Raw genomic sequence first — 26,073 nt, 5'->3', positions numbered from 1 at the left:
AATTGGGTAAATTCCATGTGGGCCACTACTCACATCACATTCAGAATTCTTATCAACTTATGTAATTAAAAGGTTTCAATAAAAAATATTCCATGTAAAACCACTATTTTATAAGTTAAACTTTTCCAAATTTTTCAAACAAATCAAACAATTGTGGTGTGTCGCAAACTCGGCACGGGAGTGGAGGCACCACAATTGCGTTTGGTTTAAATTTAAATGAAAAGAAAAAAGAGGCGAGATATATTCCTCGTTATAATAATTTCTTTATTATAGTGCAAAATTAAATTTGAACAATAATTACCTTTTTGTAATAAAATGTGGCGGGGCTCCTCGGAGGGTGTTGTAGTTCGCTCAGCGATCGCTGGAAAAGTAGACGGTTGCCTTGTCGAGGACAACCGTTGAACCGCGGAAAAAGTCTCCGGTTTTAAGGGGAAGCTTCCCCACATAGTTGTACCGGCATACATGTATATGTGTACGGACAACATAACCCTATCTATGTACACATATACATGCAGGTGGGCGAACTAGGGGTCGATAAAGTGGTGCTATTAGGGTGGCGCAAATTAAGAAGAATTTAGGCTTCGGGCCTAAACATGCCGGCCCCCTTGCGATACGCAACAGCCCAGACTCCGCCCGAGCGTCCCCGGCCACGATTTGTCTTAAAACTAGATTCTAAAATTAAATGGTGCGCGCCGGATGGCGCGACGGCATCCTCCTTGCCTTCGCCGTGACCTAGAGCTAGGAAGATAGAAAAAAAATTAATGGAAACCGTAACATATATTTCTTGCCATTTATATAAAACTTCATTTATTTCGGGAAAATACAATATACATGTATAAGCTTATCATCAGCTAACTAACTCTAAATAGCCATTGAGAAATATCAGATCGGGTGGGTCCCGGAGAGTACCCACCCGAAGATCGTGCTTTGCGCGAGCAGCGATCCGAAGGATGGTGGCAATGTGCCCGAAGTCATGATTTCGGCGTAGACGTCGCCGCCTAGGACGAGGCGAATTGGGGTGGACGCATAAAAGTGGGGGTCCGCAAGACGGATGTGCTCGTAAGGAGCCGCGACGCTGGGGTCGACGTTGTACGTTGGACTGACGCGCCTGAACTCGAGGACGCAGACTGCGTGAGTCGTCACCGTCTTACTCTGCCCATGTTTACCTCTAAAACGAATAAAACAGCCGGTTTCGCCGTCGGCGTTGGTTGTCGGCAGGGCTAACTCTCGCGCCAGCCTGCGGTCGATCGTTGTGCGGGGGGAACATGCGTCTATGAGTGCACGAATGAAGTGCAGACGCCCTCCGGCTTCCACCTTCACGATCGCAGTCGGCGCCAGAGCAGCCATGGGCCGAAGAGTTGGGCCGGCTGAGGCGCGGGCTGGAATGACCCCGTTCCGGAAGGAACTGTGTTGGGGTAGCTGGCGCGGCCGAGTGGCCAGTCTACCGTCTCGATGGTCTTCCGTCACGTGTCGTATCTCGTGTAGCTGGCGCGGCCGAGGGGCCAGTCTACGATCGCGCGTTGGTCGATGTGCTTGCGTTCGTTGTTGCGTAGGTGGGCGGAACGGCCGTGATTCCGCTCCACTTTTTCCTCGTCGCTCGTGTGCTAATAGGGGTCGGAACGGCCGTGGGTCCGATCCCCTAGTGTCGGAATTTACTATATGGGAGCCCGCTCCACTCCCGGATGGCAGTTGTGGTTCTTCTGCAAAGGCCGACTCGGACGCGTGGAGAGACAGCGCCTCATCCATCATCCCGTCGTCCACCTCTTCCATCGTAGGCATCCGCTCATATCCTTCTCCCTCTTCTTCCATGACTAGCTGGTACCAGCTCTTCGGCGGCTCTGGCTCGGACGACAAGTCCTCCATGGAAAGGTGCAGCGTGGTATGATGATTGCTACCACATCTTCGGCACCTTCCTTTGCTAGTGCAGTCTTTGGCACGATGTACCATTGACAGGCAGTTTTGGCAGTACTTGGCCTTTATAATTTCGCGCAGTCGTTGCAGCGGCGACTTCGCGCGGTAAATCGGGCATGACCTGATTGGGTGTTTCGCGTCGCATAAGTGGCACGGCTTTGTGTAACGAGCGGCCTGGCGCTCAGTCCTCCTTCTTAGCGAAGCGTAACGAGTCATTCTATTGAGAGTATGGAAGAAAATAAAGGAAACTCGTTGAGTTGTTATGATTGTGTCACGCTTTCGGTGGCGAGTAAGCCCCAATTCTATTATCGGCGCTTTTGAAATTTCGCGCGTGAGTAGGGTTAAAACATGTCTAAAGGCTTACGAGAATATATTCATCTCGCGTACGTTATGTGCGTTGCTTCTTTCCCCGCACGTTATGTGCCTGGGTCATTAGTGCCTTATTCTGTTTAATTTTGTGTCATCCGGTAGCGCTTCAGCTAGTCAGGCATACTAGTGCTGCAGAAAAATTTACATTTAAGTTGTTTGGTACTCACAGTTTGGTACCGAACTGGGTAGAGAGTGTTTGATGTGGGATCTTTCGAGTCGTCGTTATTTGTGTTGTTGGTGCTAAAAACCGACAACTTTCCTGCCCGCCACAAAAAAAAATGTTTGGACGGCAAAATTGTATGCTATATAAAGAACAAAGATAAAATCTTCGTTTTGGACGCGGTGAAAAATTTTTCGAATGAGCCATTCTTTTGTATTTCCCTTCGATTATTTGTTCAGCTTTTCCCAATTACGCTTGTAGTCCTGTGTTATTGATGGTCTTTACTAAAAAGCACGGTTCCAGAAGGGTAGTTGGCTCCGATACCGATTTGCCAGAAACGGGTTTTTGGGTACCCGTTTGCATCTTCTTATGCATCCCTAATACAATGTACATTTAAAACTCGGCATATATATGTACATACGTTGGTACAAGTATATGGGCAGTCAGTGCACGGACTTTACCGCATTGGTAGATTGACGTACCTTTTTGATCCATTTTCATTTTCTACTACTTTTACGTCTTCTGCTACCAAAACTAAGATTCTACCAATATTTCAGTATTTTCGCGCTGAAAACGTATACTGCATTGCAGTATTGAATTGCCGAGCCCACCAACTAATCTTAGGAGGGGATACTGATTAAAGCAGTCAATTTTGAAAAACTTTGTGAACAACTTTAAACAAGAAGTAAATTTTTGATGAGATAAATAGCCCTTTTTTTTGAATAATTTGAAGCAAAAAAGTTTTACGCAAACGATAACATGCCGAAATCGGTTATTTTGTGGCAGTATTTTTGGTATTTTGGGATATTGTTGTTGTGATTAGACGTTTTGGTGCATGTTTATCAGTATCTCACACTCATGATACAGGAAAAAAGTGAGTACCGTATAGGCATAAGCTATGTAGGTATATACAAATGTACATGTAATTTTGTCTTGTTAACATGTTTTAAAGTGTCATTTCCATGAAATGCGCGTTATTTGTTTTACAAGACATTATTAATTGTTTGGTACAAATATGAACTGTAGCTTTTGTTTTCTTGGTAAAAACTACCAACTACTACTATTTCCATTTTAGAATTCCGCTCACTGGTACCAGCATACCAACGGCAAAGGCAAAGAAAAAAAACGCACATTCATACATACCCGTGTATAGAATGTAAAATTCCTATGAATTGAAACAACGGGAAATGTATCCCGTGATTTTCCGTTCTTTCATTTCATTTTTTACTACGACGTGGCCTGGAGTAATAACGCATAAAAAATTAACGTTGCTAGCTTAGACATTATGGGCAAGCCAAGAGGTCTTCGCACAGCCAGGAAGCATGTGAATCATCGCCACGATCAGCGTTGGGCTGATAAGGATTACAAAAAGGCGCATTTGGGAACACGATGGAAGGCTAATCCTTTTGGTGGAGCATCTCATGCCAAACGCATTGGATGACTTTTGCCCTCTATAAATTTTTCAATGAAATCACCAAGCAAAGTCTTAAGTATATCAGTACAATATTCTAATTTTGATTGCAGTGTGACCATAATCAGGGAAGCCACATTGACCCGCTCACGCACAGAAAAATAGCGACTGGACTCCAATGCTCGTATGAATAGCAGTAAAAAAAAAAATTTATTCAACAGGCGTAGACCTTTCTCTTTACGTAATAGTTCGGGCCGCTCCCATTGCAATACGATGTGGTCCTCGTGATTTGGAAAAAGAATTTTCATGGCACATGTACGATCGTCTAAAAATGGTATTCCACCAGATGTTAGATCCCCAGTTAAGTCAGTCATGTCAGTTTGAAGTTCAGCAATTGCTTTCTTGCATTCTGCCGCGACTCTTAAGTTCTAATATAGCCATTTGTTTTTGCATATTTAGTAAAACTCGAATCGATTCTGATGTATTTTTTGGTTTTTTTTTTTTTTTTACGCAGCCAGAAGTGCAACAAAAATCATGACTATAACTACCACCGATGAATAATAGAAGATTCTTACTTAAGTCATGCATCATATTTGGGGATGCATAGCTAAGTATTCATGTCCGATATTCCAAAGACTGACCAATATGGACAATGTCTTCTGGTCCTGATTCATTGTGGGGTTCAGTGGCTGACTCTAGTGGCGGGCGACAAGTCGATTGTTGAAGTGATAATGAAGGTATATTGCAAAGGCCTTTACCAATACGTACTACTACATCAGTTTCTTTGCAGGAACGATCCAAATTGCGTCCATTAATCGTTAAACACTCGCTTTTATAATACCTTATATGTTCTTCGAAATTAAAATATATTGGATTGGGATAAAGCTCGAAATTATTTTTATGTTTACTAGAGAGATTTTGAACTTGCAAAACATTATCCATTAAGAATCCATGTTTAAGAAGCCCTGGACTTTCAGCAGCAAGAACGTCGTTATCGGTGTCAATTACAGGTGAGTAGCATATCATATCTGTAGCTGCCTCAACCTTGCACTGACTATTTATGGCAAACGTACATTTTTGGGCTCTGAATATCGTTGAATTGAGTTCCCGTCACTGAAATTTCAATTCCGCCAGCGGGTATGCCTCGGGGAACTTTTAATTGTCCTCTAGGGCCCGAAAAGACCTGCTCAAGTAGGGGAGCAAGAACGTATTTAAAGTTGTATTCGCTGAATTCACGTTGCCCATTGTCAAATAACATTTTCAGTCGCCCTTCAACGATACCTGGTGAAGGAGCTGTACGACATACTGCTTGTGTAACATCGAAGCTTAATATCTCGCAGGGCAAATGACCGTTGACAAAAACTTGTATTCTCGCCTGCCTTTAAATACTCGATTCTGCATTTAAATACTTTCCAATTAGCCGAAGAACCTTTTGCTAGCCACTTTAATAAATATTTTGCACAATTCGAATAATAAAAAAATTGAATGCACTAGAAATGAAGAGCGAACTGTGCGGCTCAGCCCGGCAAAGTAGTGTGTTATATGGAGAATTCCTTAAGAAAAGTGGGAAGGGAGTTCATACACATTGTTTGTATTTATCCTCTGGCTTAAACAAAGTGGTAAGGATAATGACGGAATACTTGGGTTTCTGCCTAGTGATATTGCAGCAGAACGTAAACGCGTTGCAACAATTCAATGCATCTACTGTGGTAATATGCGTGCGAATATTGTCTGCTGAAAAGTGCGTTGCTATCGAAACTTTCATATGATATGTGGCAGTGATAATGGTGCTATGAATCAATTTCTATATACATTTCGGTCATTTTGTGATCGACATGTACGAAAAGTACCTACACGTCCAAAACCCACAGAAAATTGTTATATTTGTTATGAGAGCCTTTTCGCTGAAAGTAAAACGTTTTAGAGCTGTAAATATTATACGTGCCCCATGCTGTAAAAATGGTTGGTTTCACAAGTATTGTCTGCAAAAATTCGCCAAAAGTTCTGGGTATTTCTTCAAATGTCCGCTCTGTAATGACTGTGAGAAGTTAAAAGCGCATATGTCGTTCTGGGGTATTTTCGCATACGACAAAGACGCTGAATGGGAGTTGGTGCCCAATGCGTTTGCAGACTTGCTAGAAAGACCCAGAGTATGTAGCGTAGAGATTTGCCATAACAAGCGTGGACGGGAACAGCAACTACAACAAATCCCTTAGTTTATTGTACAACATGTGGGTCAGTGGCTGTACATCGCAGTTGTGTGCGCGACCAGAGCAATACATTTGATTGTGAAAATTGTATACAAATACTTTCTAATGCAGATAGTGGGCGAGAAAGTTTAAGCTCACAACAACAAAATGACAGTCAAGACAATGAATGTTCTCACATTGTACAGGATACTGAAAACTTAGATATTGATGTATGCGACAGTAATAGCTAGGTTGAGATAAATAAAAATACTCAAGAAAATGGCGATGTTTCTCCTGTTAAAGATAACATACTTAGACGGCGTCAGGCTGGCGAAGATGAGGAAGTTATAATACCTCATAACTCGTACAAAAGTGAAACAGCTAAACTACATGTAAATAAAGCAGAGAGAAGTGAAATTGTAGGAGAAACTAACACACTAAATTGTAATATTAATGAGGTCATAAACACAAAATGAACTGCAGTAAAACTGTGAAATTTAGGTGTATTGTTACCGATAGTGACTATAGTGGTGATGAAGGTCTTGTAGACACAGCTGACTCGAGGAAGCATGTGAAGGCAACCCGTACAAGGATTTCAACAACGCAAACACAAACCCATGATATACATAACATTACAACTTGTATTGCGCAACGCACGCGTCGCAAGTCAATGGCTTTTCGACCACCTTCGCTCGATGAACCACTTACTAATTCCTCTGATGATGTTTAAGATGATGCTAGTATCAGGATTAACTCCTATACAGCACCCAAAGCTATCAGGTTTTTCAATATGATGATGACGAAAATGAGTACCCCCAGAAACAGGGCCATATTGCGGCGTGAAATTTGTAATTTTTGGTTCCACGAATTCATAGTCTTCCCACTTATACCAGCAATTCGTATTCCCGAATAAATATCGGTGACAATTTTACCTAAATTTATTCCACGTATTGTGATATTTGTACCACCTTCCCATGGACCAGTTTGCGGATAAAACGAATGAATTTCAGGATTAGGGCACGTTTCCATACGATTTAGCCAATCAGTTTTTCCTTCGTTATTTTTGTTGCACTATTCTTCTACTTCACACGTAATTGTAGATGAATAATCATCTACGTTCGCATTTGTATACGTTCACGCTCTTCATCTTCTACCTACCCTCAGCAAGCAGGTGATTAAATTCTGAATTTCCCCTTGTACCAATACCCAGTGGGTTACTCTTTCTGACCAAATAATGAGTTATCATATAATTTAAGCGACAAGGCTAGTCAGATATGACTCCTCGTAATGTTCAAAAAACTGAATATATAAAGTTTTCAAATCACCCTGGTGGAATCCTCTTCGCATCTAATGTGGTTACTTTAGGTGATTGAACCTCTTCAATCATTTTCCATTCAGCATTCTGAATCGTGGCTGACTATCTTTGACTACTATTAAGATGATGAGCGTTCTAGAGGGTCTGTTATCGTTTGTTCTTGTTTGTTTTTTTCATCAACGACATAAGTAGTTGCTTTTTATTTGCAAATTATTTAATCTAAAAGCATAAGGAATTTAACCCTGCTAATATCTGGGGCAGATGAGTTTCCTCATCCGCGGTAGGCTTGCGATGTGCCTCGTTGCGCGGCAACGAGTGCCGCTGATTTCTGTGGCAGAGCGGTGCGCCCTTCTGCGTTAGGCTTTTTTGTTGTCCTCGTTATGGGATAGCGAGTGAATTTGGGTTTGCTTTGTAAGCTTAAGAATAGAATGGCCTGAGTCCCTTTAGGTTCTGTGGCAGATAGAGTATCTGCGTTAGGTTATTGGTTGGCCTCGTATCGGGTGAACGTGAGCTGGGGTTGACTTTTGGAAAATGTGAAGACGAGGGTGATTTTTTTTTGATTTTTCTGAAAGGAGGTATGTGGAAGAGTGGAGGGATTGTTAAGAGGAGCACGTGGTCCTCTCACAGTCTGTCTCCGTAGGAAGAAGGATCAGTTTGACCAAAGGTCGTCTGACTTGACCCTTCTCGGTTATGAGGTCGACAACACGTACTCGGTTATCTTCGCCGGGGTGTACGTTGACGACTCTACCTAACCTCCATTCGTTGGGAGATAAATTGTCCTCTTTGAGGACAGCGAGATCTCCCACTTTTATATTTTCCTTGGGATGCTTCCACTTCACTCGTTTTTGGAGTTCAGATAAATATTCGGTTTTCCATCGCCGGCAGAAGGTTTGATGGAGGGCCTTGAGCTTCTGCCATCTATTTAGCATGGAGGCAGGGCTTTCGTTCGCATCCGGTTCTGGCGGCGCCAGAAGATGGCTGCCCGTGAGGAAATGTCCTGGGGTTAGTGGCTCCAGGTCCGTTGGGTTATTGGACGCCGGGCTGAGAGGCCGCGAATTTAGGCATGCCTCGATCCGGCACAAAAGGGTTTGGAACTCCTCCATGGTATATTTATGGAGAGAAGCGACCTTTTTGAAGTGGCTTTTGAAGCTCTTCACTCCCGCTTCCCACAGGCCGCCCATATGCGGAGCGCCGGCGGGGATAAAATGCCAAGTTAATGCTTGATGGCTATACTTGGAGACTGTTTTGTCTCGGCTTTCTGCCAGGAAGGCTTTGAATTCCGATCGTAGAGATCGGGAAGCTCCGACAAAATTCGTACCATTGTCGGAGTAGATGTTTTTTGGACATCCTCTTCTCGCGATAAAACGCGAAAAAGCTGCGAGGAAGCATGGGGTGCTCAAGTCACTAGTGGCCTCTAGGTGGATGGCCTTAGTGGAGAAACAAACAAATAGGCATACGTAGCCTTTGGACAGTCGACATCCCCTACCGCGGTAGCTTTTTATGTCGAAAGGCCCCGCGAAATCTACCCCGGTATTGGTGAACGCGCGAGTAAAAGTAGTACGTTCGCAGGGAAGGGTACCCATAAGTTGGGACTGCGCCTGCTTCCTGTGAAGAATGCAGGTTTTGCAATTGTGGATGATGGCTCTGATCATTGTCTTGACCTTCGGAATCCAATACTGGGTTCGAATAAGGCGGAGCATAAGTTGGTTCTCGCCATGAAGGGAATCATGATGAATCATCATGACTGCAAGGCGAGACAGCTTGCAATTGTAAGGCAAGATGATCGGATGACGCTCGTTGTACGACATGTCTTTTGAGGCCCCTAGACGCCCCCCTGTTCTGATAATATCATCTTTGTCGATGTATGGGTTGAGTGACAGGATTTCACTTTTCCGATCAATAGGTTCCCTATTTGTTAATTGCAAGTATTCCTTACCGTAGGATATTTTCTGACATACTTTTATTAGTGCTTGAGTCGTTGCCTTAATCTCATCGGCTGAGATTGTGCTCGACTTTTCGTGGCATACCGTTTTTGTTTTAGGATGCGTTCTTTTTATAAATCTCCTAACGTAGGATAGGACTCTTAGAGCTCGTGGCAAGTCTGAAAAACGATCGAGTATATCTTCTTGTTCAGCCTGTGTGACGGCATACGACTGTGCTTTCACTTTCTTCTCCTCATATGATGTATGGTAGTCCGTTTTCTGTACTGGCCATTGTATCTTGTCCTCTTGTAACCAAGATGGTCCCTGCCACCACAACGAGTTGTTGACTAATTCACCCGCTGGTAGGCCTCTGCTTCCTAAATCCGCTGGATTTGATTCTGAATCCACATGTAGCCAGTCCTTGCTTCCGACCATGTCGATGATCTTCGTGATGCGGTGTGCGACGAAGGTTGACCAGGAACAAGGCGGTTTCCGTAGCCATGCGAGGACAATGCTGGAATCAGTCCATAGATGAATGGTGATGGGTCCTAATTTGACGCTCCTACAGATTGAGTCAATCATCTCTGCTAGCAATACTGCACCGCAAAGTTCCAGACGTGGGAGGGAGATTGTCTTCACTGGTGCGACTCTGGTTTTTGCCATAAGTAGGTGTGTATAAACATTATTCTCCTTTTTGATGCGCATGTACACGGCTGCTGCATATGCTTTCTCCGACGCGTCACAGAAGCCGTGGATTTCAACCTCGTCTTCTGGTGAGAATTGTACCCAACGTGGTATTCGAATCCTATCTATTTCCGGGTAATCTTGGGTGAAAGTGTTCCACCGCTCCAATGTCGTTGGTGAGACTGGCTCGTCCCACCCTGTGCCTTCTAACCAAATGTTTTGCATAATTATTTTTGCCACTATGACCATTGGGGCAAGCCACCCTAACGGGTCAAAGAGTTTGGCAATAACTGACAGGATCTCTCTTTTTGTTGGCATGTTAGGGTTGTCTAGTGATCCCGCTTTGAAATAAAATAAGTCAGCATGTGCGTTCCACCTTATACCTAATGCTTTCACTGTGCTGGTGTCTTCAAAGGCTAAGAAGTCCTCGCTGAGCAGATCCGATTTCGGGATGTCTTTGAGAACCTCCTCCGAGTTTGATGTCCACTTTCGTAATGGGAACCCTGCCGAATGTAAAACCTGTCGAATTTCGTTTCTTGCCATAATGGTGGAGGTGAGGTTGTGTCCTCCTGCGAGGACGTCATCTACATACATACATTCCCGGAGTATGTTTGATGCTGTGGGATGGGAACTTTGTACATCGTCAGCCAACTGTAACAGCGTCCTTATAGCAAGATAAGGGGCACAATTAACTCCGAAAGTTACCGTTTTTAATTCGTAGAGTCCTATTGGTTCGTTCATGTCTTTTCGAAAAATAATTCGTTGAAATTTGGTATGATTATCGTTCATCCAAATCTGCCTATACATTTTCTCTATATCACTGTTGAAGACGTACCGATAAAGTCTCCAACGAATGATGAGAGTCGGGAGATCTGCTTGGAGTACCGGGCCTGGGAGCAAAACGTCGTTCAGACTTGTACCATTAGCAGTCGGACTTGAAGCGTTGAAAACGACCCGGACTTTAGTAGTTGTGCTTTCCGCCTTTACCACGGCGTGATGGGGCAGGAAATAATTATCAGGGTCATTTGCTGCGACTGTGCCCTTAATTTTGTGCATATGTCCGAGCGTCTGGTATTCTGAAAGTACCCTTATGTATTCATTCCCTAACTCCGGATTTTTCGTTAACCGCGTTTCATTTCGATAGAATTGCGAGCATGCGCGTTTAAGGGACCCTGCTAATTTTCGTTCTTCCGGGTATTCCTGTCTAAATGGGAGTGAAACGACATATCTTCCATCCTCATTTCTCTTTGTGGTTTCTCTATATAATTTTTCACAATATCTGTCATCGTCGCTAGGGCTTTTAATTTTCGGTACATTTTCCAACTCCCAAAAGGCTTTTAGTTGGTTGTCCAACGCGACCTCGTTGTAAAATGACACGATGCTCTTCGTTGGATTCGGTGTTTCAATACGACCGGTTAGTATCCAACCGAACACTGTCTCTTGGGCCAGAAGTGTATTAAGTACATTCTTTTTTAGACCGCTTAGTATAATTTGGGGATATATATCGCCCCAAAGTATGAGGTCTACATCTTCATTGACGTAGAACCTCTTGTCTGCCAAAACTAAGTCTGGGAACGCCTGCATCGTCATTGTTTCGATATGGCAGGATGGCAGATTCCCAGTTAATTTGGCTAAAATTAGAACAGGAGTAGTCAAGCTAAAGCATGGGTCCTCTGGTGAACGTAGCTCGATGGTGGATGCCTCTTTTACTTGAGCAGATACTGCGTTGGTGATGCCTGAAACTTGGGCATGCATTTTCCTTGCCGGCAAATTGATTCTGCGTTTTAGTCTTTCTGTCATGAAAGAGCATTCGGACCCTGAATCAATTAATGCCCGCGCGGAGAAGTCGGTACCATTATGATGAATGTGTACGCGAGCAGTTCCTAATAGCACGCCTGTGCTGGAATTAGCATGACAGGATTTTACATTCTGGTTCGCAGAAGAATTTGGTTGCCCCGATTCCTGTCTTCTTTGTGCTTGTGCTGAAGTCGACGGGATATTATCCGCGTCTTTGAATGGATTGCGCCTCGTAGGTTGCTGAACTGTATCCGCATGCAGGAGCGTGTGGTGACGAGAGTGGCTTTTGGCACAGTTGTACGAACTGGTGCACCTCGTCACTGTGTGTCCTGGGGATAAGCAGTTCAGGCATCCCCCCGTGGATTTGATGAAGTTGATTCTCTCCACTGGGGTCAGATCACAGAATCGGGGACAATTCCGTAACCTGTGTTCAGCTTTGCACATTTTACAAAAAACCCTTGAAGTGGATTTTGAGGTAGGTTTTGATACCTTCGTTTGGAAGGCACCAAGTCTTTTTATGGGGGTTTCGGTTGTATGCCGAGTATTTGATGGCTTTTGTCCCTTTTGGGCGTTAGTGCCAGTGAAGCTAGACACTGTTTCCAGTGTCTGAAACCTATTTGATAGAAATTTGTCCATATCTTCCCATTTAGATATGTCCATTTTGTGGTCTATGCTTTGTTCCCATAGAGCCAGGGTACTTTCCGGTAACTTTGTCGAACACAAATATGTTAGTATTGCATCCCAATTGGATGTGTCGATTTTGTGACACTTGAGGGACGATAGACAATTGTTTATATCGCTATGTAGTTTCTTTAACGCGCTCCCACACTCACTCTCTACCTTCTTTAAATTAAAAAGAATTTGCAATTGCGTGTTGACTAATATACGCTTGTTTTCATACCTTTCGCACAGGTTTTTCCAGGCCATATCGAATCCATCATTTGTCAGAGAGCATTTTTTTACAATATCCTTGGCCTCGCCCTGTGTCTTGTTGTTCAGATGGAACAGTTTTTCCACCCCCTGTAGGTCGGAATTATTTATGTATATGGCCGTAAACAGATCGCGAAAGGTTGGCCATGATAAATAGTCACCTTTGAAAATCTCCGTGTCGCAAGGAGGGAGGCGGATCTTATGCCCGCGAGGTGCGGCTGGGGGTGCTTGCTCAGAGATAGCGCTATTTTCTACTTTTTTAAATTTCTCTGCCTCAGCAGATATTGTGGATAAGCATCGCATATATATTGCGTAGGTAGACATATGTTTTTTCCGGATGGCCAACACATCATTTGCGTCGACATCTTCTGATCCCATCAGTGAGTCAAACACAGACTTAACCTTCTTCCATAAGGCACGCAACTCTTCTTGCTGTATCGCAAGAGTGTGCTTATTATGACTTTCCTCTGGAATAAGGCTGTACTGCTGTTCAAACTCTGAGATTAACTCAGCTGATCGGATATAATTTTCCATTTTCTCAACAAATTATCCCTACCAAACTAAAAACAAATTAATCCTTTTAACAAAAAAATGGAGACAGTGTTTTAAAAGATCGCTTTTATTTAGTTATTTCAGACTTGGCCGACTCGTCTGATATTTTTTTTTTTTCAAGGGAAGAATAGGCAATGGTGTAACCTACTCGCCAACCGCACGCAAATTATATATATATGTATATATTGATCTGGCTATTAAATTATAAGGGTCAGACTTGGCCGATTCGTCTGGTTTTCCCACGATAAAAATAAAAACACAACAATGTGGCTTACTCGCCACCCGCACGTAAAATTATATGTATGTATGTATCGGTGTATGTATTAATTTATTTGCAGATTATTTTGTGCCGTAAGACAGGGAGCAGGGGGGAGCAACTCCAATGCGTATTGTGCGAAGCAAAGGGGGCCACTCGCCACTTGAGCGTTCAATTTTATTATAAAAAATAAATGCGCGCGTTGATATAAAAACTCGACGAAAAGTGTAAAAATTTTATAAAACTCTTGTGCGAAAAGCGACTGTGTGACAAAAATTTATCGAATTAGTGCAAATTAAAGTGAAACAAAGGAATAATGTAAAATTGCCACAATCGAAATGGCGTGAGAATTTTTTATATGGAGGTGAGGTTATGTGCACCTCTTCCTTGTGCTGTGTCCGGTGAGCCTTACCGCTGGTGGGGGGACAGACCAGATAGTCACAAAGAATTTGACCACGTTAGTATTTCGCGTTGCACTTTTTACTTTTCGACACCGAATAGTTTTTTACACTTTTCGCGGTTAAATTTAATCACTTACGCGTGTGGCACTCAGAATATTTATTTTTATAACCAAAAAAAAAAATTGTGGCAAGAAATATATAAACTTACTTAGCAGCTGCGTGAAGTTTGGAGTTGGTTTGCTTGTTGTTTGATGCGGCTTGTAAATTCCCAGGTTGTGTACCAAGAAAACTGTATAAATACCACCAAAAATATATCACCAAACGTGTAAAAAGCCGGTATCACGAAGAAGTGTGTGGGTTGTGTATATCACCAAACGGTTGAAGAATACCACCACGATTTATACCAAAATGTTGAGTGTATGTGGGAAGATTTGTTCGAAAATTGTTGATATCACCAAGAAGTGAATGTGATCATCCAAAGATGCAGGATATGTAACGTGGACTGTACTTTATATAGGCGGTGGTTCCTTTTTCGGGGAGAAGGACCATGAACAATTGTGGTGTGTCGCAAACTCGGCACGGGAGTGGAGGCACCACAATTGCGTTTGGTTTAAATTTAAATGAAAAGAAAAAAGAGGCGAGATATATTCCTCGTTATAATAATTTCTTTATTATAGTGCAAAATTAAATTTGAACAATAATTACCTTTTTGTAATAAAATGTGGCGGGGCTCCTCGGAGGGTGTTGTAGTTCGCTCAGCGATCGCTGGAAAAGTAGACGGTTGCCTTGTCGAGGACAACCGTTGAACCGCGGAAAAAGTCTCCGGTTTTAAGGGGAAGCTTCCCCACATAGTTGTACCGGCATACATGTATATGTGTACGGACAACATAACCCTATCTATGTACACATATACATGCAGGTGGGCGAACTAGGGGTCGATAAAGTGGTGCTATTAGGGTGGCGCAAATTAAGAAGAATTTAGGCTTCGGGCCTAAACAAATATAAATATTGTAAAACAAATAAAAGGAAAACAATTTTAAATATTTATATTCCTTGTTACCTTAAAGTTACTGCTATTAATTATTTTGGACGTAAGTTGACTTGTAAATTCTTATCTTAAAATTTTTTACTACAATTAATATAAATTTTTTTACTAAGCAGGGTAATTCATAGAACTAAGTATAATTAAAATAAATCTAATCCCCACAGCATCAGTCTCTGCGCAACCGCGCACACGTATGATGTCTTGAAGATCGATTCTCCAATCATTTCAATCCGCGATGGGTACGGGTGGATAACAAATGGATACTTCAAACTAATTCACATGATCAACTTATCTCGATATGAGGAAATAGCAAGTCGCCTGAAACTCGAAACGCTAAAACTTAACGAAACCAACGATTTTACAAATTTTCTCTCCTACCACTTGGAGAAACTCCAAGCTCAGCTCAGTGAACTAAAAGGCCCGAAAGATAAACGACCTAGACGCTCAATTAATTGGATAGGATTGGCTTGGGAATGGATTGCCGGTTCCCCTGACGCTTCGGACTAGGATCAAGTCTTACAAGTACAGGATTCATTAATATCCAATAACAATCAACAATACAAGGTAAACTCTGAAATATTTAAAAAATCTCATGAGTTATAGCAGACTGTCAATGGCATCATAACCGCCACAAATGGAATCCTTGGGCATGATCACATTATGAAAATATCACAGGCAATCCTACACAAGGCAAGAATTCTGAGGGACGAATTGGTCCAAGCCTGTCAGATGGCTAAGCAGGGGTGGTCAACAGCAACCTGCTAGACAAAGAAAAAATCAACAGAATCATAAGCGAAATAGAGGTCCTCCCTTATAATAATGTTATAGAAGCCATTGAGTACGGAGAACCTTCCATCTACACAAACGGCACAATGCTCCTCTACGTTTTGGCCATGCCTAAGGTGGACGAAACAAGGTTCAACCATCTAATCACCAGGTCAATAACAAAGAACGGTCATCGGGTGGAATTGCAATACAGTTCAGTCCTAGTTAACAAGGAGCAAACGTATGGCATTAAGGATAGTTGCACCCACCTTACAAGCGCAATGGTATGTAAGCAAGAATCATTGGACCTACTTCGAGAGGACGATTGTGTGCCACGTCTGCTTAAAGGTGGAAAACCCAGTTGCCGATATATAAGCTGGAATGACTCAACGATTGAGGCAATCAAGGAGGACACGATCCTCATGGACAATTTCAATAAAACTATTTGGTCAGACAATATTTCCAATGACTTGAGCGCCTCATATATTCTACAACTGTACAACGAAACGGTTAGAATCGACGGTAGAACCTACTAGGGCAAAAGCAGCTCAGGCATCCAAGTACTACCTCCTGTGCTGTCCACTATTACAAATAGAATTCTCGCAGTCAACCTCAACCTTGCCCATGAGATGACAACAGGAAACGTGAAGCTTCTTCGATACCTTAGAGGAAAAACAGACTGGTTTATCAAATCGGAAATCGTGGGCTTTGCTATGTTGGTCACACTCATTTGGTTAATTTGGAATAGAATTACAGCAAAATTAAACATATCTACCTTGAACATTTCGGAATTGAACAAGAGCTTCCGCGGACATAGGCGCGAGGACTCACCCCAAACACCTAACCTACGGGACGTAGATCTTTAAAGGTGGAGGAATTAACACGCTCATCCACTTCCCATTCATACCATTCCCACGTTCGATCAACACACGCGCCGCAGCGTCAGCACATTTTGTTTCCCATCGATCGTTGCATGCGCTGCAGCGTAAGTATATTTGTATTTCAGGAAGCTAGTATTTGTGTTTTACCAAATCATTATTGTAGTACAGTAGGCAATAGAATACAAATAAAAAAAAACAATTTCTATTTTTTTAGTTATTTTTAAAATGTATTTACATTTATTATTTAAAATAAAATGGGAATGCACACTTCAAAACCATCGTAAGAAAATATGCATGTGTATTTAGATACTACATCTAACAATATAAAGACTAGTATTCGAAAATAGTCGTGAGGAATCTCAACTTATTATTCGTATTTAGACAAAATTTTCAAAATCTGTAATTTGCTGATTTGGAGCTTTACGGCCGATGAACTTAAGGCAAGAATATTTTTTCTCTTTTAAAAAATGTTTTTCCTTCCTGTTCCCTCCTACGCGTTTCAATGCTGTCGCATCTTCTTCAGGGAGTACTCAACTATTTATTAATAACTAGTACGGTGATGGAGGGTGGAGCCGTGTGTAGAAGTTCACGAAAGGGGGGAAAGCATTTGACCACCATTCACCTGGGAGTGACCAGAGCGATTCTTTTGCATGCGGTACAAGCAGCTCACTACTGCCGGTCGCTTGAGGCCAAGTATCCTCTGGGTAGCCGCTAAACATCCGTTCAGCGGTGAACTAATGTGAGAAGGCGACAACCTGGCTAGGCCACTCTGACATAATCGGTTTAAGGGCTAGCCGGGGGTGACCTCATCGGCAGCGTCTGTACACCTCTAGGTGTGGCTGCAAGCGGGCGTCTGTCTTGGAGCAAGCGGTTCGCTGTATAAACGTGCAAGCAATATTTTGACACCCGCTGGGTTGTGCGCTGGGCTTGGGACCGGCCACGTTAAACTCTACTGCAATGAAATATAACAACAACGTCCGCTCTATGAATGAGATTGGTGCAGATGCCCGGCTAGTCGATGTCCTCGTCAAAGCAAAATCTGAAATCACCGCCATCCAAGAAATGCGTTGGACGAAGCAAGGAAGAAAGAAGATCAAAAATTGTGACATCTATTGGAGTGGCCATACGAATAAGCGCAGTTTCTGCGTCGGATTCTTGCTGGGAGAGAGAATTTGTCGCCAAGTGCTGGCATTCACGCCTGTGGACGAGCGTCTCGCCGCTATCCGAATAAAAGCAAAATTTTTTAGGTTATCATTCATCTGCGCCCATGCGCCGACAGAGGAGAAAGACGATGAGGTGAAAGGCACTTTTTATGAACAATTAGAACGCACATACGAGCGCTGCCCCCCGCATGATATAGAAGTCGTGCTTGTCGACTTTAACGCCAGGGTGGGCAAAGAAGGTGTTTTGGCCCTACAGTCGGAAAGTTCAGCCTACACTATGAAACTTCTCCTAACGAACTGAGGCTGATTTACCTTGCCGGTGCCCGAAACATGGTCATATCCAACACGAGATTCATACACAAAAAGATACATCAAGCTACATGGCTGTCTCCTGGTCGAAATACTCGCAATCAGATCGATCACGTTGTGATAGACGAACGGCATGCCCCCAGTATTTTAGATGCGTGCACGATCCGAGGACCTAACATCGACTCGGACCATTATCTCGTTGCAGCCAAAATATGCACCTGTCTCAGCGCGGCTGAAACCAAGGAACAAAAAACACAGGAAAGCTAGACGGCGAAAAGCTTCAATCACAACAGACTACAGGAGCAGTGGGAGCATATCTCCAAAGCACTTCGTATTGCCGCCGAGGAAAAAATTGGTTACCGGCGGCCACGAAAGAAAAGACGCTGCCTACAGGGCTACGTTAAAAGTGAGCGCGACAAGAGGAGTGTGTGAGCGCTATCGTGAGTTGAAAAGGGAAGCGATAATCCTTTTCAGGAAGAAAAAATCAGAAGCAGAAAGGCGTGAGTGCGAGGAGCTTGAGCTGCTAGCCACCAGGAATAACGCCCGAAAATTTTACCAAAAAATACGATGACAGACGGAAGGTTTTAAGACCGGGGCAAGCTCCTGTAGGAACGAAAACGGCGACCTTGGAACTGATGTCCAGAGAGTGCTTATATTATGGAGGGAACACTTCTCTGCTCTCCTAAATGGAGGCAGCAATTTACCGCGCAGAGATGAAGAGCCCGATCCCGCAATCGATGATGATGAAATATATGTCCCCCCGCCCAATTATGACGAAGTTAGAATAGCAATAACCAGATTGAGAAACAACAAGGCCGTGGGCGCTGATGGATTGCCTGCGCAGCTATCGAAGTACGGCGGCGAGGAGTTGGTAAGGCGCATGCAGCAGCTTCCTAGCAAAATATGGGCTGACGAGTGCATGCCCGATGGTTGGAATCTAAGTGTTCTTTGCCTAGTCCACAAGAAGGGGGATACTGCAAAATGCACCAAATATCGTGGAATAAGCCTTCTTAATATCGCATATAAGGTCCTTTCAAGTGTATTGTGCGAAAGATTGAAGCCCACCGTGTACCGGCTGATTGGACCTTATCAGTGCGGCTTCAGACCTGGTAAATCTACCATCGCCCAGATTTTCACAATGCGCCGAATCTTGGAAAAAAAAACCGTGAAAAGAGAATCGACACACATCACCTTTTCTTCGAATTTAAAGCCGCCTTCGATAGCACGAAAAGGAGCTGCCTATATGCCGCTATGTCTGAATTTGGTTTCCCCGCATAACTTATATGGCTGTGCAAAATGACGTTGAGCAACACCATCAGTTCAGTCAGAATTGGGAAGGAACTGCCCGAGCCGTTCGAAACTAAACGAAGTTTCAAACAGAGTGACCCCCTATCATACGATTTCTTTAATTTGATGCTGGTGAAAATTATACTAGCTGCAGAACTTAACTGCACTGGAACAATATACTATAAAAGCGTGCGTGCAATTACTGGCACATGCTGATGACATGATAGCATCGGCCTAAACACCCGCGCTGCTAGTTCTGCTTACTCCAAACTGGAAAAAGAAGCGGTAAAGATGGGTTTGATGGTGAATGAGGACAAAACGAAGTACCTGCTGTCATCGAGCAAAGAGTCAGCGCATATGCGCCTTGGCAACCACGTTGGTAGCCATAATTCCGAAAAACTAAAAGACTTCGTTTATTTGGGAACCAGCATCAACACTAGCAACAACATCAGCACCGAAATCCAGCGAAGAATCAATCTTGCCAATAAATTCTACTTTGGACTAAGTAGGCAATTTAAAAGTAAAGTCCTCTCTCGGCGAACGAAAATCAAACTCTACAAGTCACTTATCGCACCCGTCCTGCTATATGGGGCAGAAGCATGGACCATGACATCGGCAGATGAAGCGGCTTTGGGAGTGTTCGAGAGAAAAGTTCTTTGAAAGATTTGTGGACCTCTACGCGTTGGCGATGGCGAGCACCGAAGAAGATTTAATGATGAGCTGTAAGAGCTATACGCAGACATCAACATAGTCCAGCGAATTAAAACGCAGCGGCTGCGCTCGCTAAGCCATGTTATGCGAATGAAAGATGATGCTCCGGCCAAGAAAGTGTTTCTATCGGAACCCACTCCGTTGGAAGGACCAGGTGTAAAACGACTTAAACTCCCTTGGTGTGACCAATTGGCACCGGTTGGCGGAGCGAAGGAGCGACTGGCGCGCCTTGTTGGACGGCTATAACCGTTTAGACGGTTAAGCGCCAATCAAGTCAGTAAGAAGTACGGAGATGGCAGCAAAGCCACCAACATTAAATAAATTAAGTACAGTGAGTTTAGACGTACAAAATATGGGTTTATTTAGTTATTACCAAATAGTCGAATACTCCCTGAAGAAGATGCGACAGCATCGAAACGCGTAGGAGGGAACAGAAAGGAAACAATTTTTTAAAAGAGGAAAAAATTGTCTTGCCATAAATTCATCGGCTGTAAAGCTCCAAATCAGCACACATAGAAACTGAAATTTTGGCCCAATTTTTAAATAAACCAAAATTTTCAAAAGTTTGTCTCTTTTTTTCCAAAAAACACTAAAAGGACTTTCTTATGTTCTTTCGTAAGCTTTTCAAAGTATACATTAGAAATACTTCTTATATTTTCTAATTCCGTATATAGAACGGCTATATATTTTAAAAATATATCTTCTCTTACTCTAAGAGACTTGTGTAGGCATTTATATGATTTATTGAATTTTTCTTCAGATAATTTTATTTTCTCTTCTAGCTTTGGCCAAGTAGACATTTTTTAAATTTGGTAATTTTTCATATGATATTGTATTCTCTTTTTTAGCTGGTTCCTATAGATAGAATGAAGTTTTATTATAAAGTCTAAAACCAAGATGCAGGTAATTATAATTAGTAAGTTTATTGGAGTTAGTAGGCTATTTGACCTATTTGGTTTTCAGTGCAAATAAAACAATTTTACTTCACTGTTGCAGCTCGACGTTTCTCTAGTCACCCTAGAATCTTCAGGAGCAAGATATATATTCAACAACAATATCATTATACATATTTTGCATTACATTTTGAATTTTAACAATTAAACATTAAGTTACATATGACAAAAACAAAAACTAAAAAACTTACATTATTTGTTTATATTATTAACTAAAAAATTAACTAATTATTAGTACCGCGCGCATTGGGTATCATTGTCATACTAAAGTGCTTATAGGCATAGTAGGTACGCAGAGGCAATGTCAGCTGTGTATTCCTTTTTATTGACTGTGTTTTCCCTTTGTTGTAATATTCGCAAGCTTTCCAAAGTGTATCTCGCTCTCCCTCGTTTGTTTTTCCCCAATATTTTTGGTTTGTCAGATCAGCTGTGTGTCCACTGTTTGTTGTGTGTTGTGATAATGCGGTGTTGCTTTTATTTTTCTGTATGTCGGCTTAGTGCTCTGCTAGTCGTACTTTCATTGACCTTGAGGTCGTGCCGATGTATAGCTTATTACATTCCTCGTTCTCTTTTCCTTTGCAGGTTATTTGATATATGACGTTGCTTTGTTGTAGGGGTTCGATGGGAACAAAGTAACGCAGAAAGAACGGCCAGTGATATCTTTTGCGGAGGCTAGTTATCAGTCGGAAAGGAAAAAGTTATCACATTTGATAAGAAATTATAAAAAAAAAGAGTTGGCTTTTGTAACTGCTTCTAGCTTGAGGTTATCAGGTCAGCGGAATGCCGCATTAATAGTAGAATACATCTCAAAAAATTCAGACGCAACTAAAATAAAACATGCCCTTACTCGTCTAGCATCAGTGTTAATTAAATATACTCCAGAAGAGCATCAGCTCTATGGGTTATTATTTAAAAAATCGTACGGATTTCTGGAAAAAAAATGTTCACTTTTTTAAAAGACACCAAATTTATTTGTTGGAATCTTTTCGCAATTTACGTCAACACATACAACAACATTTCCTGGAAAAACATTCAAAATGCTATATCTTTGGTTCCACCCGTCGTATCTTTTTAGTTTCTCTTTTATTTTGAAGGTAACAATATCTACTTTATACTGCGTTAAAAATAATTAATTTTTTAAAGTCAAAATAATGAATAAAAAATGATTTTTTTTAAATAATTATTTCATAATGTTTTCCCCCACGAATATTTTCGAAGAAAAATTTATAAAATTTTCATCTAAAAAAAACCCTTTTTATTTAAAGTTGGACAATTATGTGGTTCAAAAGATATTAACTCATTTCTGACCTGACCTCGAGCAACTTGGTTACATTTACTTGCAGCAGGTTCGTGCTACAATTGTATGCAGCCAACACCTGCATGTGTATGCATGCATGGTCAACTTAACTACTTCATATATACATATATATGTACTTGTAAACAAACCTACTAATCACATAGCAGGTAGCTAGTATATGTGTTTTACCAAATAATTATTGTAGTACAATAGGTAATAGAATACAAATAAAAAAAAACAATTTCTATTTTTTTAGTCAAAAAAATGTATTCACATATATTATTGAAAATAAAATGGGAATGCACACTTCAAAACCGTCGTAAGAAAATATGTATATGTGTGTTTAGATACTTACTTACTTACTTAATTGGCGCTTAACCGTCTAAACGGTTATGGCCGTCCAACAAGGCGCGCCAGTCGCTCCTTCGCTCCGCCAACCGGCGCCAATTGGTTACACCAAGGGAGTTTAAATCGTTTTCCACCTGGTCCTTCCAACGGAGTGGGGGCCGCCCTCTACCTCTGCTTCCATAGGCGGGTTCCGATAGAAACACTTTCTTGGCCGGAGCATCATCTTTCATTCGCATAACATGGCCTAGCCAGCGCAGCCGCTGCGTTTTAATTCGCTGGACTATGTTGATGTCTGCGTATAGCTCGTACAGCTCATCATTAAATCTTCTTCGGTACTCGCCATCGCCAACGCGTAGAGGTCCATAAATCTTTCGAAGAACTTTTCTCTCGAACACTCCCAAAGCCGCTTCATCTGCTGTTGTCATGGTCCATGCTTCTGCCCCATATAGCAGGACGGGTACGATAAGTGACTTGTAGAGTATGATTTTCGTTCGCCGAGAGAGGACTTTACTTTTCAATTGCCTACCTAGTCCAAAGTAGCATTTATTGGCAAGATTGATTCTTCGCTGGATTTCAGTGCTGATGTTGTTGCTAGTGTTGATGCTGGTTCCCAAATAAACGAAGTCTTTTACTATTTCGAAATTATGGCTGCCAACAGTAGCGTGGTTGCCAAGGCGCATATGCGCTGACTCTTTGCTCGATGACAGCAGGTACTTTGTTTTGTCCTCATTCACCATCAAACCCATCTTTACCGCTTCTTTTTCCAGCTTGGAGTAAGCAGAACTAACAGCGCGGGTGTTTAGGCCGATGATATCAATGTCATCAGCATATGCCAGTAATTGCACGCTTTTATAGTATATTGTTCCAGTGCGGTTAAGTTCTGCAGCTAGTATAATTTTCTCCAGCATCAAATTAAAGAAATCGCACGATAGGGGCTCACCCTGTCTGAAACCTCGTTTAGTTTCGAACGGCTCGGAGAGGTCCTTCCCAATTCTGACTGAGCTGATGGTGTTGCTCAACGTCATTTTGCACAGCCGTATAAGTTTTGCGGGGAAACCAAATTCAGACATAGCGGCATATAGGCAGCTCCTTTTCGTGCTGTCGAAGGCGGCTTTAAAGTCGACGAAGAGGTGATGTGTGTCGATTCTCTTTTCACGGGTTTTTTCCAAGATTTGGCGCATTGTGAAAATCTGGTCGATGGTAGATTTACCAGGTCTGAAGCCGCATTGATAAGGTCCAATCAGCCGGTTCACGGTGGGCTTCAATCTTTCGCACAATACACTTGAAAGGACCTTATATGCGATATTAAGAAGGCTGATTCCACGATAGTTGGTGCATTTTGCAGTATCCCCCTTCTTGTGGACTGGGCAAAGAACACTTAGATTCCAACCGTCGGGCATGCTTTCTTCCGCCCCTATTTTGCTAAGAAGCTGCTGCATGCGCCTTACCAACTCCTCGCCGCCGAACTTGAATAGCTCCGCAGGCAATCCATCAGCGCCCACGGCCTTGTTCTTTTTCAATCTGGTTATTGCTATTCTAACTTCGTCATAATCGGGCGGGGGGACATATATTCCATCGTGATCGATTGCGGGATCGGGCTCTTCATCTCTGCGCGGTGAATTGCTGCCTCCATTTAGGAGGACAGAGAAGTGTTCCCTCCATAATCTAAGCACTCTCTGGACATCAGTTACAAGGTCGCCGTTTTCATTCCTACAGCAGTTTGCCCCGGTCTTAAAACCTTCCGTCTGTCGCCGTATTTTTTGGTAGAATTTTCGGGCGTTATTCCTGGTGGCTAGCAGCTCAAGCTCCTCGCACTCACGCCTTTCTGCTTCTGCTTTTTTCTTCCTGAAAAGGCGTCTCGCTTCCCTTTTCAACTCACGATAGCGTTCACACACTCCTCTTGTCGCGCTCGCTTTTAACGTAGCCCTGTAGGCAGCGTCTTTTCTTTCGGTTGCAACGCGGCATTCTTCATCATACCAGTTGTTTTTTCGTGGCCGCCGGTAACCAATTTTTTCCTCGGCGGCAGTATGAAGTGCTTTGGAGATATGCTCCCACTGCTCCTGTATTCCTTCAGGATGAGTTGTGCCCTCAGAGAGCAGGTGTGAGAGTCGAGTTGCGAAATCATTGGCAGTCTGTTGTGATTGAAGCTTTTCGACGTCTAGCTTTCCTTGTGTTTTTTGTTCCTTGTTTTTAGCCGCGTTGAGGCGGGTGCGTATTTTGGCTGCAACGAGATAATGGTCCGAATCGATGGTAGGTCCTCGGATCGTTCGCACATCTAAAACACTGGATGCATGCCGTCCGTCTATCACAACGTGATCGATCTGATTGCGAGTATTTCGGTCAGGAGACAGCCATGTAGCTTGATGTATCTTTTTATGCATGAACCTCGTGCTTGATATGACCATGTTTCGAGCACCGGCAAAGTCAATCAGCCTCAGTCCGTTAGGAGAAGTTTCATTGTGTAGGCTGAACTTTCCGACTGTAGGGCCAAAAACACCTTCTTTGCCCACCCTGGCGTTAAAGTCGCCAAGCACGACTTTTATATCATGACGGGGGCAGGGCTCGTATGTGCGTTCTAATTGTTCATAAAAAGTGTCTTTCACCTCATCGTCTTTCTCCTCTGTCGGCGCATGGGCGCAGATGAATGATATATTAAAAAATTTTGCTTTTATTCGAATAGCGGCGAGACGCTCGTCCACAGGCGTGAACGCCAGAACTTGGCGACAAAGTCTCTCTCCCACCATGAATCCGACGCCGTAACTGCGCTTATTCGCATGGCCACTCCAATATATGTCACAATTTTTGATCTTCTTTCTTCCTTGCTTCGTCCAACGCATTTCTTGGATGGCGGTGATGTCAGATTTTGCTTTGACGAGGACATCAACCAGCCGGGCATCTGCACCAATCCCATTCAGGGAGCGGACGTTCCAGGTGCATGCCCTCAATTCATTGTCCTTCAAACGTTTGCCATGGTCGTCATCAATAGAAAGTGTATTTATCCGAGGCTTGTTGTTATATTTCATTGGAGTATGGTTTTACGTGGCGGGTCCCAAGCCCAGCGCACAACCCGCTCAGCGGGGGTGAAAATATTACTTGGCACGTTTATATACCGAGCCGCTTGCTCCAAGACAGACGCCCGCTTGCAGCCGCACCTAGAGGAGTACAGACGCTGCCGATGAAATCTCCCCCGGCTAGCCCTTAAACCGATTATGTCATAGTGGCATAGCCAGGTTGTCGCCTTCTCACATTAGCTCACCGCTAAACGGGTGTTTAGCGGCTACCCAGAGGATACTTGGCCGCAAGCGACCGGCAGTAGTGAGCTGCTTGAACCGCATGCAAAAGAATCGCTCTGGCCATTCCCAGGTGAATGGCGGTCAGAAGCTTTCCCCACTTTCGTGGACTTCTACACACGGCCCC

The 26,073-nt window shown here is 43.0% G+C and overlaps 1 protein-coding gene and 1 pseudogene across 1 annotated transcript in view; both read right to left on the bottom strand.

Annotated features, from left to right (window-relative positions):
- The window catches only part of LOC137239534 (acetylcholine receptor subunit alpha-like), a 1,517,845-nt gene that overhangs the window by 738,806 nt on the left and 752,966 nt on the right, over window positions 1-26,073 (bottom strand). The gene's annotated exons all lie outside the window — the stretch shown is intronic.
- LOC137238772 (plexin-A4-like) lies at window positions 3,739-9,712 on the bottom strand (annotated as a pseudogene).

The sequence above is a fragment of the Eurosta solidaginis genome, chromosome 1 (genome assembly GCF_040869045.1).
Source record: "Eurosta solidaginis isolate ZX-2024a chromosome 1, ASM4086904v1, whole genome shotgun sequence".
In the NCBI taxonomy this organism is placed as follows: domain Eukaryota; kingdom Metazoa; phylum Arthropoda; class Insecta; order Diptera; family Tephritidae; genus Eurosta; species Eurosta solidaginis.
The sequence above is the reverse complement of the archived record's forward strand: the minus strand, read 5'-3'. Positions and strand labels throughout refer to the sequence as shown.